This window comes from Fukomys damarensis, unplaced genomic scaffold (genome assembly GCF_012274545.1).
Source record: "Fukomys damarensis isolate Sample0158 unplaced genomic scaffold, DMR_v1.0_HiC HiC_scaffold_29, whole genome shotgun sequence".
Lineage (NCBI taxonomy): Eukaryota > Metazoa > Chordata > Mammalia > Rodentia > Bathyergidae > Fukomys > Fukomys damarensis.
Window position 1 is genome coordinate 9996868 of NW_022900941.1, and position 16122 is coordinate 10012989.

At 49.0% G+C, this 16122-nt stretch overlaps 1 pseudogene; it reads right to left on the reverse strand.

Moving 5' to 3' along the window:
* LOC104867838 overlaps positions 1 to 16122 on the reverse strand; it is a 91861-nt pseudogene that overhangs the window by 72950 nt on the left and 2789 nt on the right.

Genomic DNA, 16122 nt, shown 5'->3' on the forward strand with positions numbered 1-16122 from the left:
CAGCCGAGACTCAGCCACAGCAGGAAAGGCCTGGAGAAGGTGGTAGGGAGGGCCATGGACGCGTGGGGTGTTGAGACTGAGCACAGAGGTGGGGAGAAGACACAAAAGGCAGACGCAGCCAAGGACAAATGCTGAAGTGTACTCTGGGGTGGCAGAGATAGTGTCAGGAAAAGCACAGGATTAAATGAGTTTTGGAAGAAAAAAGCCAAGGACAAGATAAAATTAATTTTTTTCATTTTGTTTGGAGACAGGAAAATACAAACGTGGCCACTGTTGGGGGCAGCTGAGGTTCCTGCCGCAGGTAACCAAAGTTCATAGACCCCAAGGCGCAGGTGTGCGGCAGGTGCACAGTGAGCAGGGCCCATATGCTCATCTATCACTTTCCTTGGGGGGGCTTCTAGGAGGGGAGGGGAGGGGACCCGGAGGGGACCCACCCAGCTGTGGGTGAAGCAGGTGGCAGCTGAGGGGATCGGCTGCTGTGGCTGCTGTGGGTGGCACCAACATGATCACCAGTGACATGTTTCAGGGTCCAGGGCCACAGATTATATTTCAAGACTAAAAAGTGGCCTCGAAGGTCCACTGCCTGGCTTTCTGCAGACTCAGAAAAGCCAATTGGGGTAGGGAAAGGCTCCCACCAACACGTGCAGTCCTCAGGTTCAACTCTGGAGAGCCAAGGGAGGTCCTGCTCCACACAGGGAGCCAAAGCCACCACCCAGAGTTACTTCCCAAAAAAACTCCAAACTGCTCTCGCTGTGCCACGGTCCACTTTATGTGCTTGAGGAAGAAAGCGTTTGGGCAGTGAGGGCTTATGGAGAAGTCAGACTGCCTGCAGGGTCCTTGTTAAGGGGGTGAGCCTGGCTGACCAGGGCGTCTGGACTTTAGGCAAGTGTTGTGCAGCCTGTCAGTGTCCTCTGGGCCAGAAGACAGAAACAGGAGGACAGTACAACACATACACAGTTACTTCAGTGTCTCTGAGCCTCATTTTCCCCTGTAAAATAGAATGTCATATATCTATCTCTGCTTTAAAAATTGTACAGATTCATATATAAAAATCATACATGTACACAAGTATATGAGTATGTATGTGTTTGCATGCATGCATACATTTAATATTTATAACATACAGTATGTTTATATGTGTACATGAACACATATATAATATGCATGTGTATTACACGTAATGCTTACATGCAACATCTATTCATGTAATGTACACACACGTTTAGACACATAATACAGGCATGTGTGCACACACACACTCAAAGCTGAACAAAGGTGTGAGAGGTCACAAGCACTAAGAGCATGATTGTTAGGTGGTGGCTGTTTATCTAGGGTACTTGGACCTCTCCCTCTGGGATGCAGGGTCAGGAGCTTGTCTTTGAGGGTAGGTTGGGTTGGCCTTTAGGGCACAAATGTAGGAGAACATTAAGGACTGTATGAAAGGAGAAAATTTAAGGTTGAAGTAAGTCTAAAAGGAAACCATAAATCCTGAGTAGATTGTTAAATGAGAATGGATTGCGGCGCTGTGGCCAGAGGGAAATTTAGGAGTTAGTGCAGCAATTATAGCCCTTCCAGAGTTATAGGGCACACCAGAGAGTCTTTAACCACTGCCCTGTAGCCGGGAAGAGTAATTCACCAGGCTGAGCTATATGTCTAAAGAGAAGCCCTGCTCCAGCAACTTTTTCTTCCAAATTAAAAAGCAATTTGCATCCTTAAATCACAAGCCGCTCAGCTATCCTGCTACCACTATGCAAATCTTAGTCTATAGGCAGACAGATTGAGACAGCAGTTAAAAAGAAAATCACTGTTCCATACATTTAAAACATGAGAGTTGTACTCCTTTCTGCTTTGGACAGGGAGAGCACACCTCACAGCCCGCACAGCTTCCAGAGCTCATACTGGATCTGCTCCACATGCCCCTGGTCCATCACCTGCTGACTATCTGCTGAACACAAGAGAGACAAAGGCACTTGGCCTTCAGAGTTGCTAGATCAAGGCTGGAGGCAAAGCGCTCAAAAATTTCCTGAGGATCCAGCCGGATACCAAAGAAGAACTAGGTGATATTAAAGTGAAAGGCAAGAAATTAGTAGCTACTGATCATCTATTTTGCACCAGAGGCTTTGAAGGAGCAGTTTTTACAGAAGGAAGCCCTGCGAATACCACTCTCTCCATTTTACCAATGAGGATGCTGAGCATCAGTGAGATGAGAATTCTTGATTCAAGAGCCAGAGGTCCAACCCGAAGCCAACTTAGTTACTTTCTTCACTGCTGGGACAAAATACCTGACACTGAAATTTAAAGGAGACGTTTATTTTGGCTCAAATTTCAGTCCACGGTGGGCTGGCTCCAAGGCACGATGGCATGACCACGGCACAGCAGACAGGAAGCAGAGGGTGAAGGGAGGAGCCGGAGAAGGGGAGAACGCTTTCCAGGCCATGCCCCCAGTGCCCTACCTCTTCCAAGAGATCCAATCACCTTCTGAAAGCCCCACCTATGAGTGTAGGAGGCTCTTGGGGGGACATCTGGATACAAACCATAACAGTAGCTTAAGCAATAAAGGAGTAGTAAGAGGAGAATACTGGAGAGTTCACAGAAAGGCAGCAAGACTGTATGAACCTCGACGACTTGGACCCCAGAGCCTGGAAGCCACCTAACCTGTAATTGGTCAGCTTTCCCATTGCTGGGACAAAATACCTGCCGACCACAATTCAAAGAGAAGAGGTTTGTTTTTGCTCACAGTTTCATAGATTTCGCTCTGTTTTGGCTGTCTCCAAGTCTGGAGCATCATGGCAGAAGGTCTTGGTGGAGCAAAGCTGCTCACCTCATGGTGAGCGGGAAGCAGGGTAGGGGAAGAGCACCGAGCAGGGAGGGGCCAGGGACAAGATGCAGTCCTCAAAATCATGCTGCTGTGACCCACTCAAACACACCTGAAAGTGTACTTTACTAATCTGCTAGGTGGCTCCCAAGCTAATCAAGTTGACAGTCACGCCTGTCCCAATACCCCCTTTGACTATCACACCCCATGCATGGTCTCTCCCTCCACCTGCAGCTCTGGCTTTGCCTGCTTGGGTCTGTTTCATCCAGGCTGGGTTCTATGCCCACCCTCCGGCCTCCCCACAGTGGTACTGTGACCAGTACCAAGCAAGCTGGGTGCGACTGGGATAGAGAAGATGAGTTTTCCCAGGGATTGAGGGGTGGGGCAGAGATGAGGGGAGGTGGGGGCTCATCAGAAGAGGTGAGAGGAGAGCTAGGCCCACAAAGCCACCCTTGTCACTACTTGTCCAAAAGGACCTGGCCATGATGCAGTAGCCCTCAAAGTTGAACCTAGAGCAGTCTCTGGGGTCAACTTTTCCCCTCACAGAGTGAAGAGGCAGAGGTGTCCCCACGGACCACTGAGATATGGGTTGGGCTGATGTGGTACTTTCTGACATGAGTTCCAATGACCACTAGCATGGAATCTCTGGGGACACACGCTGAAATGCAGACCCCCAGGCTTCGGGCCCATGGAAGCAACCTCTCTGGGATGAACTGCAGGAATCAGGTGGCAGGTGAGAGTGTGCATTGGGTGTGACAGTCAGAAGGGGGTGTGTGACAATCCTAAAGGGCAGAGACAGAGCTCAACAGTCCAGTCACAGAGCAGCTGGGACACATGTTACCCACACCTTTCTTGCAACTCATGTGGAGTACAGTCCTCTGGCTTTCAAGCCAGACTTCTTGTGGAGACCTCAGGCTTCTAAGTTAGCTTGTGGTCACTATTATGAAATGCCAGAGCTAAGTACCTTATACAGAGAAAAGGTTTGTTTTGGTTCACAATTTCAGAGATGCCAGTGAGAAAGGAAGAGGAAGAAGCTGGGGTCCCACTATCTCCTCTGAGAGTACATCCCTAGGCCCCTGAAGTCTTCCCACTGGGCCCTCACCTCCTAGAGTTTCTGCCACCTCCCAGTAGTGCCACCCTGGAAATCAGTACTGCCACCGGGGCCTTTGGGGACGCTCATCAAAGCCATAAGAAACGTTCAGTAATTGACTTAGTTCGTCTCACACATACTGACCATTCACAACCTTCCAGGCACTGAGCAAAGTGTCACGGTGGTGATTAGATGACTTCAAAGACCTTACAGAGGATGGTAATTACTTGAGCTGATCTTTAAATCTTCCCAGAGAGGCCGGTCACACATTGTTCACAGAGCGCACTCTCAGTCACTGAGAACCAAAGAGTGAATGAACGGATGGAGTGTGTAGAAGCACCAAGCTTTCATTTATTGATTGTGCAATACAAGCATATGATAAAGAATTCAATAAAGAGCCTTGAAAATTAGGGAAAAGACTGGTTCATTCTATGACACTGTGTAGGTGACATTTCCACTGGTTGGGATGATTGTCTTGGCTGTGTGAGCAGTAAGGGTGCATCTGGGGTCAGCTGGGCTCTGCTGGGTCAGGACTCGCAAGCTCCTGAGACTACGGGATGCCACAGAGACACACATATCACAGGTATCACCTGGGGTGCTAGGCTAACTTCTCAACAGAACCCATCTCTTAGGCACAGAATTGCTTGTCTAGGATGAGGTTTTACCCCTCTTTCTCTTCATGAGCAACCTACAGCCAATAAAAGGTAAGAGAGGGCTTTGAAACCCAACACACTGCATCACCCTCTTGTCCAAGAGGAGATGGACTGAGCAAGCTCAGGAGGAGCTAGAAGGAGACCCCCCCCCCGCGCCCGCTGGAGCATCACTTACTCTCAGCTCTGTGTCCCTGTGCCCTCTGCTTCTGGTCCTTGAGAAAGGCTGGATGGATGATGTGGCTGGCACTCCTGATGCCTGAGCCCAAGGGCAGCCAACCTGCCTGACCAGTCTGACCTTCCAGCCTGGAAAAGGACCCCCCACCCCGGGGATGCCCTGGCACTCCCAACATTGCGCCTTCACTCCCGTCTCTCTGTCTGCCTGCCATCTGGCCCTTCCTGACCACAGACACCTGCAAGGCCCGGGTAAGGAGGCAGAAGAAGTTACAACCCTGAGCTCTCCTCTGAGCACCTATGGCTTCCTGCCCATTCAGGAATCAGCTTTGCATCCCAGGCTTTAGGTCTCCATAAGTGAGAGCTGATTCTAACTAAATATCCAGTGCCTGCTCTGGCCGGTCCCCTCCCACACGAGGACAGAACTCAGCAGCTCTCTCTGTGGCCTGATGAGCGGCCTGTACATCTGTGGGGATCCGCCTGGAAACAGCCCTGCCTGGAGCTGCAGTTTCCAGAGAATGATGTTCTTCCTCTAGGAGCTGGAGTTGCTTTTGAGACATTAGTCCGGGCATGGTGAAGACACCAGAGAGCTGCACAGAGGTGTTGGTCTGCGGGTGACAGGCGATCTCAGAGGCTGAGTCAGGCTGGTGCACCTACCTAATTGAGAGGGCTCATGAGGTGGATGTGTTCATGGAAAGGAAGAGAAAATTCCCTACAGAGTGGGTGGCCTTCTGGGCTGGGGAATAGGCAGAGTAGGGAGGCCTGGTGACATGTCCCTCCCCTCAGCCGCATGTTCTGCTCAGGCTGCTTGTTCTGCTCTGGTGCTGTAGGAGCTGGCACACATACTCCTCTGCTCCTGTGTTCCCCTTTCCTCCTGGAATTCCTACCAAACTCTGCAAAAGGGCCCCGTCTCTGGAGCCCATGGTCCGGGGAACTGATCATTGCTGGGCCATTCAGCTTCCTGCTCCGGGCCATCTAGCACTTGAATTCACATGGCTCCCTCCCTTGGATGCTCCAGCAGGACAGGCTGCATCTTCCTGCTCATCTCTGACCTTGCTCTCCCTCAACTTGGCAGGCTCACAGCAGGTGCTCCATTAAGTGCTGATTGGGTCAGGCTGAGCTGCTGGCTAAACCCAGCCCAAAGGTGCCTCCCCGTGAGTGTGCTCGCTATGCGCCCTGCTTGTCCTCTCTCCTGGCAGCCCCAGTTCCCATCCGAGCCCTCCAGATCCCCTCAGGTGCAGCTCCTGGGATGCCCTGGAGGAACGGTATGGGACAGGCTTCTGGGTCAGGTCATTTGCTTGTGCAGGTCATTTGAGGCCTCAGGGTCCTCCATGTTAGAAGGTCATAAAGAGACCTCCGCACAGAGTTGCAGGGTTGCTGTGATGCTCCTATGCCCCAGTGCCTGGGCCCAGTGCCCTTGGCAAGCAGCCGTTTCTCTCCCTGAGGCCTGGCTCCCCCTCTGCACCGCCTGCTGTCCTGAAGCCTTCCTCATCCCCTTCCAGACTGGCTGGGGTCATCCATAGCAGCACAGCTTCCTGAGCAAGGCCCTTATGCTGCACTGGCAGAGGAACTGCAGGGATCACAGGTGGGACGAGGGGCTCGGGGTGTTGGGCCCACAGTGAAGAAAGCAGGAGCGCATCGAGTGCCTTACCCTTTCTCGACTCTTAGGCTGTATCTGCCGTGGCTGGAGCCAGCCATGCTGGAGCACAGTAGGTCTGAGGGCAGGGACATGTGCCAGTGGCTGTATCAGGCTGGGAGTCTTATCCTGCTTTGACCAACTTATTCAGCACCGTGACTTCAGGCAAGTTACTTTACTTTTCTTATTTCCCATTCCCCAGGTGAGGGAAGCAGGCCCACCCTCATAGGTGATAGGAGGAAGGAATGAAATGATGCCAGCGCTGTGGTTAGTGCGGTGCTGGGAACACTGTGGGCATTGGGCGCAGTGTATACATTACTGCGTACGGGTTTTATAGCTTGAGCAGGTGCAAAGAACAGGACAATCCTTAGGGGGTATGGGGCCCCGGGAAAGCACTCGATTAAAACTGCATTATCAGATCCATGTCGGACAGGATCTATTCCTGAAGACTTAGAACAGCTTTCATGTTCGTTTATTGCTTGACTGGGCCCTGGTCCCCCTGTTTGGGTCCATGCCCATCCCTGTGCTCCTTACTGTCTTGTAAGTTTCTGGTTTGTTTCAAGTAAGGGGTGGCAATGCCAAGTCAACTTACAATGCTGCGGTTTTTCAGAATCCGTTTGCATTGAAACCACACCAAGCTTTGTCCCTTGCAGTCCCCTCATGCTATTTACCTGACACCGGTGGCTGCACGGCTCATGAAGCTGCCTCACTCATTGCGCCACCCACGGGTCCTGACTTCAATGACTCTCTCCTCGTTGTTACTGCACTTTGCTGCTGATGGGCACATGCTCCAGACTTGCCCAGAGAATGCAGGGAAATGTGAATAAAAATCCCTTTTCCTGTCAAGATGAATTTACCATGTGGAACCCACCGCACGACGTAGCACAGTGCATCTCCCACCCATGTCTCCCCCACATCTCAGCAGACTGTAATTTCTGAAGCCCTAGGACTGGATAGCTCTCAGTATTGTTGTCTTACTGCTATGCCCACTCAGTAACCAGTGTGAAGATGGGTGCATTTCCACCGAGTGCCCCTGGACAGCAGGGATATAGGGGAAATGTAACTCCCAACCTGCTAGATGTCAGATACACAGAGATTGTGTTCCCTCAAACCGAAGAATGAATTCTAAGGAGCAACAGGGGTTAAGAGTAGGAAAGAGATACAGCTCCTGAGAGATAGGAAAGGACCTAAAAAATGGGTTGCTGCAGACTCCACTTTGCAGAGAAAGTTTTATAGAGCAAGATCATGAAGTGGGTGCAGAATCATGGGGTGGGTACAATGAAGGACAAAACTATGAGCAACCAATGAGATTACAGAAATAGCTGCTTAGATCAGACTGATCCAGTGGGGAAACAGGTCACATAGCAAGTATACATGAAAAGAACAAAGACCTTTTTAGGAAGGGACAAACCAGGGGGTTCCAACCACCTACCAGGGAGACACAATCCCCAATCCTCAATAGCTGTGCCTCCAGCCACAGTTGTAGTGTGTTTTCATCTTCTGCACTGACTCCCTTGAGGGCCCAGCCCCGTCTGACTGCCTAGAATATTTCCACCTAATTTAGCTATCTACACTATTAGGACAGGAAGAGACCTTGCCAGTGGGAAAGGTCCAGGGCATGGATGACTCTCCCAGCATCAGAGGGTCTCAGGTGCCAGAGGGAACCTTAGAAAGTTTCAGGAAGGGTGCTCCGGAAGTGGGGCCTGGGAAGGACCTGGTCAGGGCCACAGTTGCCCTGCCTGGACAGGACTCCCAGCCTCCACTGATTCAAGTACTCAGGGAGGACTTGGAATTTCAAGGAAATCCACCCAACTGGGGACCCCTGAGACTTGGAGCCAGGGAAAGGCCGCCCTGGCTAGGCCTAAGGGAATTACTTTCTAAGAGAATGCTGATGAGATTTTAAGTGTTTTCTTCATGAAAAACGGAATTGCTTAAGAATTTCCCTAACATGTCTGGCATTCGGCCTCACTGCTGTGGGCCAGGATGGGCTGGGCTACTGTTGAGCACGTGGGCTTGGAGTGGTGGTAACAGCCAGCTAGCCAGGGAGGTCAAGGCTTCAGCGGACAACTCAACAGTGTTTGTCCATGGGCCTCACTTTTCTTTTCTTTTTTTTTTTTTTTTTTTTTTTTTTTGGTATCGGGATCGAACTCAGGTCCTTGCGCTTACAAGCAGGTGGCAGAATTGCTGAGCCAAATCCCCAGCCCTGGGACACACTTTTCTATGCCAGGGCAGGAGTTTCCAACCTGGTAGTATATGGGAATGAATTGAAGATGTTCCAGAACCATGCCCAGACAAATCAAATCTGGAAACTATGGGGCTCAGGGAATAGATTAAAAGAAGGAATAAGAATATCAAGGGAGTTAGCAGACCCAAATCCAAATCCTAATTCCTCCATTTCGGAGCTGTACAGCCTTGGACAAATTAGTTGTCCTTTCTGAGACCGTTTCCTCCTCTGTAAACCACACACATGTGTCCCGAGTGCGGTGGTGGAAATCTTAGACTTGGAGGTCAGGTAGCCCATGCTCCTGCTTTTTACTACCTGCGTGACCTTGGGAAAGTTACCTAACATTTCAGAATTTCTATGTTTCTGGGACTTGTTTTGTTCCTTTTGGTACCGGGGATTGAACTCAGGACCTTGAGCTTTCGCGGCAGGCAGAGGAACCACTGAGCTAAATCCCGGGCCCGATTTCTCCTGTTTTAAGTAGGCAGAACATTACTATGTCCCAGGGCTGTGAAGATAGAGTAGTAGTAAGCATTTTAAATACCTAACATGGGAATTAAACAAATCTGAAAAATAAAGCTTGTTTGCTTGGCTAGGTGTGGCTGATCCTGATCCCCGTCCAGCTTTTCACTGTCTCCGCTGTCACTTTCCAGCGTCCCTGCCCTGGCAACACAGCCTCATCAATCCTCCTCTCCCCTAACTGCTCCAGTCATATTAATCTTCCTTGTTCTTTCTGATCTCTGAGTCTTTGCTCCTGTCAGGTGTGTCGGAATGATCCTCCCTCTCTCTTCCGCCAAACGAGGATGAGCACCTCATTCACGCCTTTGTCAAATTAAAATTTCTTCCAAGGCAGAAAAATACCATCAAGCAAAGGACAAACCAAGGGAATGTATTTACATATTCATAGTCATGCAATAGGAATAGCTCTTACAGATTAATGAAAAAGAACAATAATTCATTAAAAAAAACCCAGGAAATGAGCACATGTAGGCAGTTTACAAACGGAGAAGTGCAAATGGCCAATAAACATATGAAAAGAAGCTCAGACTGGCTCCTCATTAAAAAGCCCATCCAGACAATAAGGTGCCATCTTTCACAGTGATGTTGGCTAAACAGTGATGACAACATACAGAGTGGGCAAGCAAGGTGTGGGGGAGACACGGTTGTTTTCTGCTACTGGGAATTTGAGTTGGGTTAGCCTCTCTGGATGAGGCTTGGAAATATTTGCCAATATTGCGATGTGGATCCTCCCCTGAGAAGGCACTGTCGCCACTGAGAGCTACATCACAGGTGTAACACACACACAGTGCTGTCCTTCAGCAGGTCTGTGGTAAACTGTCCTTGGCACAACAGGAGATACCCTGGCACCACTAAACCTGTAGCAACTTCCTGTTGCTGCTATAACAAATTGCCACGAACCACAAACCCAGAGACTTAAAATGGCACAGATGTATTATTTTATAGTTCTGGGGCTCACATCTTGCCGTGAAGCTGTCGGTAGACTGAACCCTTTCTGAGGCTGTCAGGAGGAATCCATCTCCAGAGACTGCCTCGTCCCTTCGGCTGTGGCCCCTTCTGCTTTCTTTTCGTAGGAAACCATGATCACATCAGACTCCTCAAATGATCCTGGATCATCTTCCCCCTGGAGATCTCTAATCAGATCACAACTCCAAAGTCCCCTTTGCCATACACGGCAGCACAGTCATGTCTGGGGACCATTGTCCTTATCACCACACCGCCTTGAGGAATTAATAGTCTCACGATATGTATAACAGAGATGTTCTTGGCAACATTGTTTAGAGCAGCAAAGAATCTGAACAGTCTAACCGTTCTGTAGTAGTGACTAGTTAATTGGTGTGATGCCTCCAGTCAGCGGAGTACCAGGCCTCCAAGGACCCGAATGAGGTGGCTGCTGTGTACTCCCAGGAATCCAGCTCCCAGATACTCTGTTAAGTGGAAAAGCAGGCACAGCATGGGGAAACCGAAGATGAAACCGTGTGCAAGATAAGAACATGGGTTTTTCTATGTACAGAATGCATCTGGGACAATACACAAGGCTGGGGACACAAACTAGGGGTCTGAGACTGGCTCTTCTTGATAATTCTGCCCTACTGTAATCATTTTCACCATGTGCGAGAACCACGTTCTCAATGTAGAGATGTGGCCGTCACATCCTAGCGGTAAGCCCATCACGGCCCAACGGCTTTGCCTCCATTCTTTCCCTACAGATCCCTCACACAGGGCATCCAAGGGCCAGAACAGGTTGCTGTGCCCAGGCTGAAGCACCAGCTGCCCCAGGGTCCAGGGGACTTGAGAACCAGGAAGCCTGGACTCCTCAGGCGAGGCAGCCAGGAGGGCACAAAAGAAAGATCTGAAGGGCAGTGAGCAATGCCAGGCATTTGCTTCCTAATTCAACAAACATAGGCAGGAAGCACTTGGTTAGGCCCCCTAGTTGGCCAGGAGGCAGAGCCTGGTGCCCTGGGGAGCATTCACTTGAGCCCCACCTTTTAAGGTCCCAGGTCCCACTTCAGATTTTTAAGCACGTGTCAGGTGCCCACGCCCCGCCTGGCTCTGGACTGGGCCAAGGGAACAATGAGGAGAGATTTGAATTTTAGAGAATGCTTCAGATGCAGGGAAGAAACCATCTCTCAAGGAACCAGAGCTAAGGAGGGGCACAGTGAAGGCTGGCTTGGGTGTACGGGGACAGAAGTGTGGATTAAGCCAGTGGCTTCTTGGGATGAGTGGCCTAAGGACAATTTGGTGACAGAACCAGAAGGACGGGGTGGGGGCACCGACATGGGCCCCTTTGTTTCCTCTCAGAGAGATGGAACAGAATGGCGACATGGTCCAGGGGGAGGCCAATGTAGTGATGGACGGGAGAGCAGAAGTCTCTGCTTAGCACTCAGATGGCCTCCAGAGGACGGAGAGACTGCAGCAGTGGTCAAGGAAGTGCAGCAGGGACAGCACAGGGGCAGTGATGCTCAGTGGAACCTGTCTGGAGGCTATGGGTGCGTGGAACGTGTCCTGCTCCGGTGACAGGACCTCAACATAATAGCACAGTCTTTGAAAGATGCTTTCACTCAAGTTTAAGGACATGCAAACACACACTTCATTTATTTTTCTCTCCTCTTTCTCTATCATTTGCTTTGGGGGTCATTTTGCAAGACAGCAGACAGAGGTGGGGACAATCACCCCATGCATCCCTTGACATCATCTCTTCTGGAGATGTGTGGACAGAGAGGAATAAGGAGGGTGAACTCAATCTTTAAAGCAATGAGAGAAAAGGAGCCAGGCAGGAAGACAGAGGGGAAGAGAAAAGTGGGAAGACCCAAAAGAGGTCCAGAAAATCAAAGGGAGAGGATGTTTCAAAGAGCACATTTGTGAACCAGGCATGGTGTCACACACCTATAATCCCAGAATGTGGGAGGCTGAGGCAGGAGGATCGCCACAGCTCAAGGCCTGTGTGGGTTGCATAGTGAGTTCAGGGCCAGCCTGAACTACAGAGTGAGACCCTGTCTCAAAAAATAAATTAATCAGCTGGGGATTTAGCTTAGTGGTTCTGCTGCCTGCCTTGAAAGCGCAAGGTCCTGAATTCGATCCCTGGTACCAAAATAAATAAATAAAAATTAAAAAATAATAATAAATTTAAAAATTAAAAGCATGTACATTTTGCATTAAAAATTGTTGCTTTAGCAAATAAATATATGAAAAAATGTTCAACATCACTGGTCATTCTAGAGATGCAGATGAAAACAAAACAGATTCTACCTCACCCCACAAAGAATGGCTGTCATCAAGAAATCAAACAATAACAAATGCTGGTGGGGTTGTGAAGAGGAAGGAACCCTTCTCCATTGTTGGTGGGAGTTTAGATTGGTGCAACCACTGTGGAAATCAATAGGGAGATACCTCAAAGAACTAGGATAAGAGGTTCCACTTGACCCAGCCATCCCTCTGCTGGGTATCTTTCCAAAGGAATCATACCACAGTGATAGATGCACACCCATGTTTATAGCAGCATCATTTGTAGTAGCTAAAGCTTGGAAACAGCCCAACTGCCCATCAACTGGAGACTGAAAGATGTGATTTTTCTATAAAATCAAGTATTACTCAGCCATAAAGAATGAGAAACTAGAGTCATTTATAGCTAAATGGATGCATTTTGAGGCCATACTCTTAAGTGAAATAAATAAGACACACATATGTAAATACTGAATAGTTTCTCTGGTATGAAAAACTAAAAATGTAAATAAGGCTTACATTGTATAACTGACAATGTGAAATAGGAAGAAAAGGACTAAAGGTGTAGGAGAAGTGGGAAGGGGCGGGGAAAGAAGGGAAAATAAAAAATGTGAGAAAAGGAAAAGAAATGGAAACAAATTCTTTGTAAATAGGGAAGGGTGGAGGGGGTGAAGGGAGGTCAGGGGTATAGGGGCAAAATGAGAACCAAGATCGGTCATGTAAAGGCAAAGGATTCCAATGATGAATGTACATGTAAAATGTACCAATAAACTTGATAGAAAAATAATCATCGCTTTTTTGAAAGGGTACAATAATTAACAAAGTAAAATACTTCCTCTTTCTTTCTCTCAATTCACTATCTATCTATCTCATCATCTATTTTTCATCTATTCATCTATGTATTTGTGTTTATCTTTCCTCTGCTGACCTATCAGCATTTGTTGATCGATTTACCCCTATCTATCTATCATCTATCTGTCGTGTATCTCATCAGTCCACCCTGCCTGTTAGCACAAAACAGTGTGTTAGAATTCCCAGGCAATGTCCTAAGCAGCTTAACACTTTCTTCCAGTGAAAACTGAAATGAACTATAAAATATTTAAACAACAGCTTAACCCCAAAGCCACAAAAGAAAAGACTGACAAATTTAACTATGCAAAAATTACAAGCTTTAGTAAACAAGGGATGGAAGTTTCAGGACAATCTGTAAAGGGACCTGCAATGCCTAAGACAGACAGACAAAAGGCCAATTTCCTTAATTTATGTTGAAAGAATCATTGAGAAAAAGACCTCAAATGAACAGATGTGAACAGGAAGTTCTTAGAAACAAAAGCCAGAAGGAAAATATCCTCATCCTCATTCGTGATTAAAGAAAATATAATTCAGAACAAGAATGAGACTTCATTAGTCACATCACTAAGTGCTCATTATTACTTAGTGCTGTCAAAGTTGTCACGGGTGGCACAACCTTTTCAGAAGACACTGACAATCTATACACTGTCCAACCCAGCAATCCCATGGGGACCTGGCTGAGGGGCACCGAGATGGACCTGCCTGACGCTCCTGCAGCACTGCAGGAAATAGCAAAGATTGCAAACACCTAATTCAGTAAGACTGGAGACTGCACTGCGCCTGCCCCGTGGAATACTGTGCACCATCAGGAAGGATGAGGGACCCGTGAAAGCAGCTCAGCAGAGAACAGTGTTTAGCCTTATGCCAGCAATGTTAATGAAAAGCCAGTACACTGTGCTTGGATTATACTCAGCTGCTCAGGGTGAGGACACATGGGAGATCAGGAGCCCTTTCTGGCTTGAGACTCCATCTGAGTGGCTGCTCCAGCGAGTGAGATGAGAAATGCAGGAGCAGGTCTTTGGGAGGAAATGTGCATCTGTGCTTTGCCTTCTGAGTTTAGGGTTCATCTGAGTGGGTGGAGTTCAGTGTAGAAGGGAAGGGTTGGTGTGTTTTATATTCTCGGGTGCTGCTTGACCTTTTTGTCATGAACATGTGTTACTTTTTACAGGAATTTTTGAGTAGAACTTTGTATTAAGACAGGGGTTAAACTGGTGGTCCACAAATGAGAAGCATCAGTGAATCACTGGCCTAGTAAAGGCCAGGACAGAGCTCTGTCTCACTACCCTCGCCCGACTCACCACACTGCTTCTGTGTTTTATGAGGTCCTTTTATCACTGTATCTCAGTCGCAGAGGTGCTTACGAGGATAAGCTACAAGGTGACTGAGTGGTTGATTCCCTGACCACCACTGGCCTTGCCGCTGTGTCTAAAGATATAGCATGGCAGGAATTTGTTCTGCATGATTTCTGTGATTTAAATACACCAAGGGATTGTGTGGTTCTAAGACAGGTCAAGCTGCCAGTGTAGACAACTGGGTATGTGTGGGTATGTGAGAGAGGAGCACATGCAATAGGTGGAAGGAACCCTGAACTGGGGCCAGGAGACGCAAGTTCCAGTCCAGTTCAGTCAACCTGCTGTGTCCTGAGCAATCCCATAGCTACCTGGACCGCCATCCTCTTTATAGTGAGGGAGTCTGACTCATGTCATGACTTTTAATACCCACCCCAGGCCAGACATTCTTGTTTTTTCCACATTTTCTGGAGACCACAACCCAACCCCTCCTTGGCTATATATTCTTTCATTTCTCTCTATCCATGGTGTCTTTGCATGGCTGAAGCTGTCCAAGGCTGCAACACATGGCTTTACAGGTTGGAGAGTTTGGGAGTCAGAGATCTCTGGGCTTGAGCCCCACGTCCGCTCCTCAACAGTTGAGGATTCTCCTGAGTCTTGGTTTCTCCCTTCTTTATAAGTGTCTTCCAAGTAGTAATACAACTTAGAGAAGTTTCACCTCTGGGACCCGACACATAGAAGGTACTCAATAAAAAGGGGAATTCTTATGCTTGCACCAGAGAGTAAGACAGAAGAGTACAGCATAGCTGGTTCTCCTTAAGTCTTCTCAAAAGCTGGCCTCCGGGGACTTAGTCACCGCCATTTGACTATTTGTGTCAGGCCCACTGAAATTGTCTGTGGATGTCTCTAACCTCCCCATTGGACTGAGAACTTGTGGGGCCCTGTGTCCTGCCTCTTTAACTACATCTTCAGTACCTGGCAGTGCCTGGCACAGAGAAGCTGGTGGCTGCTCCCACACGGTCCCTGCCTCAGTGACCCACTGGTGGCGGGCTTTGGAGTGCTAAGCCTGCCTGAGGGTCTGGGTGACAGTGGGAAAGGCTGTTTGAGCAAACTGATAGAAGCAGTGACTCCTCGGTCCCTTGTCCAGTAGGCACGTGGCCAGAGGCTGCCTGGTGATCTGCCATGAGACCTTGAGAAGCACATCCATCCAGCAGGAGATAAGAGCCACCAGAGGTCAAGCTGGGTGCGCACCAGGGCAGGAGGCTCATTTGCAGTTAATTGCTGCCTCTTATCAATGACACGGGGCGGGGGGTGTGCAGTAGGAGTCAAGGGATGGCTTTAACTGCCTCTGAAAACTCCCTGTCCACACTGCGGGTGCCTTGGCGCCTCCTCCACAGGTCAAACTCATCAGCCTATACCCTGTACTATCCTCCCTCCGCCCCGCCCCCCCAGTCCCTGTGCACGAGGGCCCTCTCACCACATGGCCCTGGCCCTGGCCCAGTCCCCCCACCCCGCTCAGTTCACAGCTGGTGCTTAATAAATGGGAGTCTCCCTCCACCCTAAGGACGCAGGTCAAGCAGTACATCGACTACTACAGGGAACAGGATGAAGAGGTCAAAGAGGGAGTTTGGAGGACTAGTCTGGGCGCAGATGA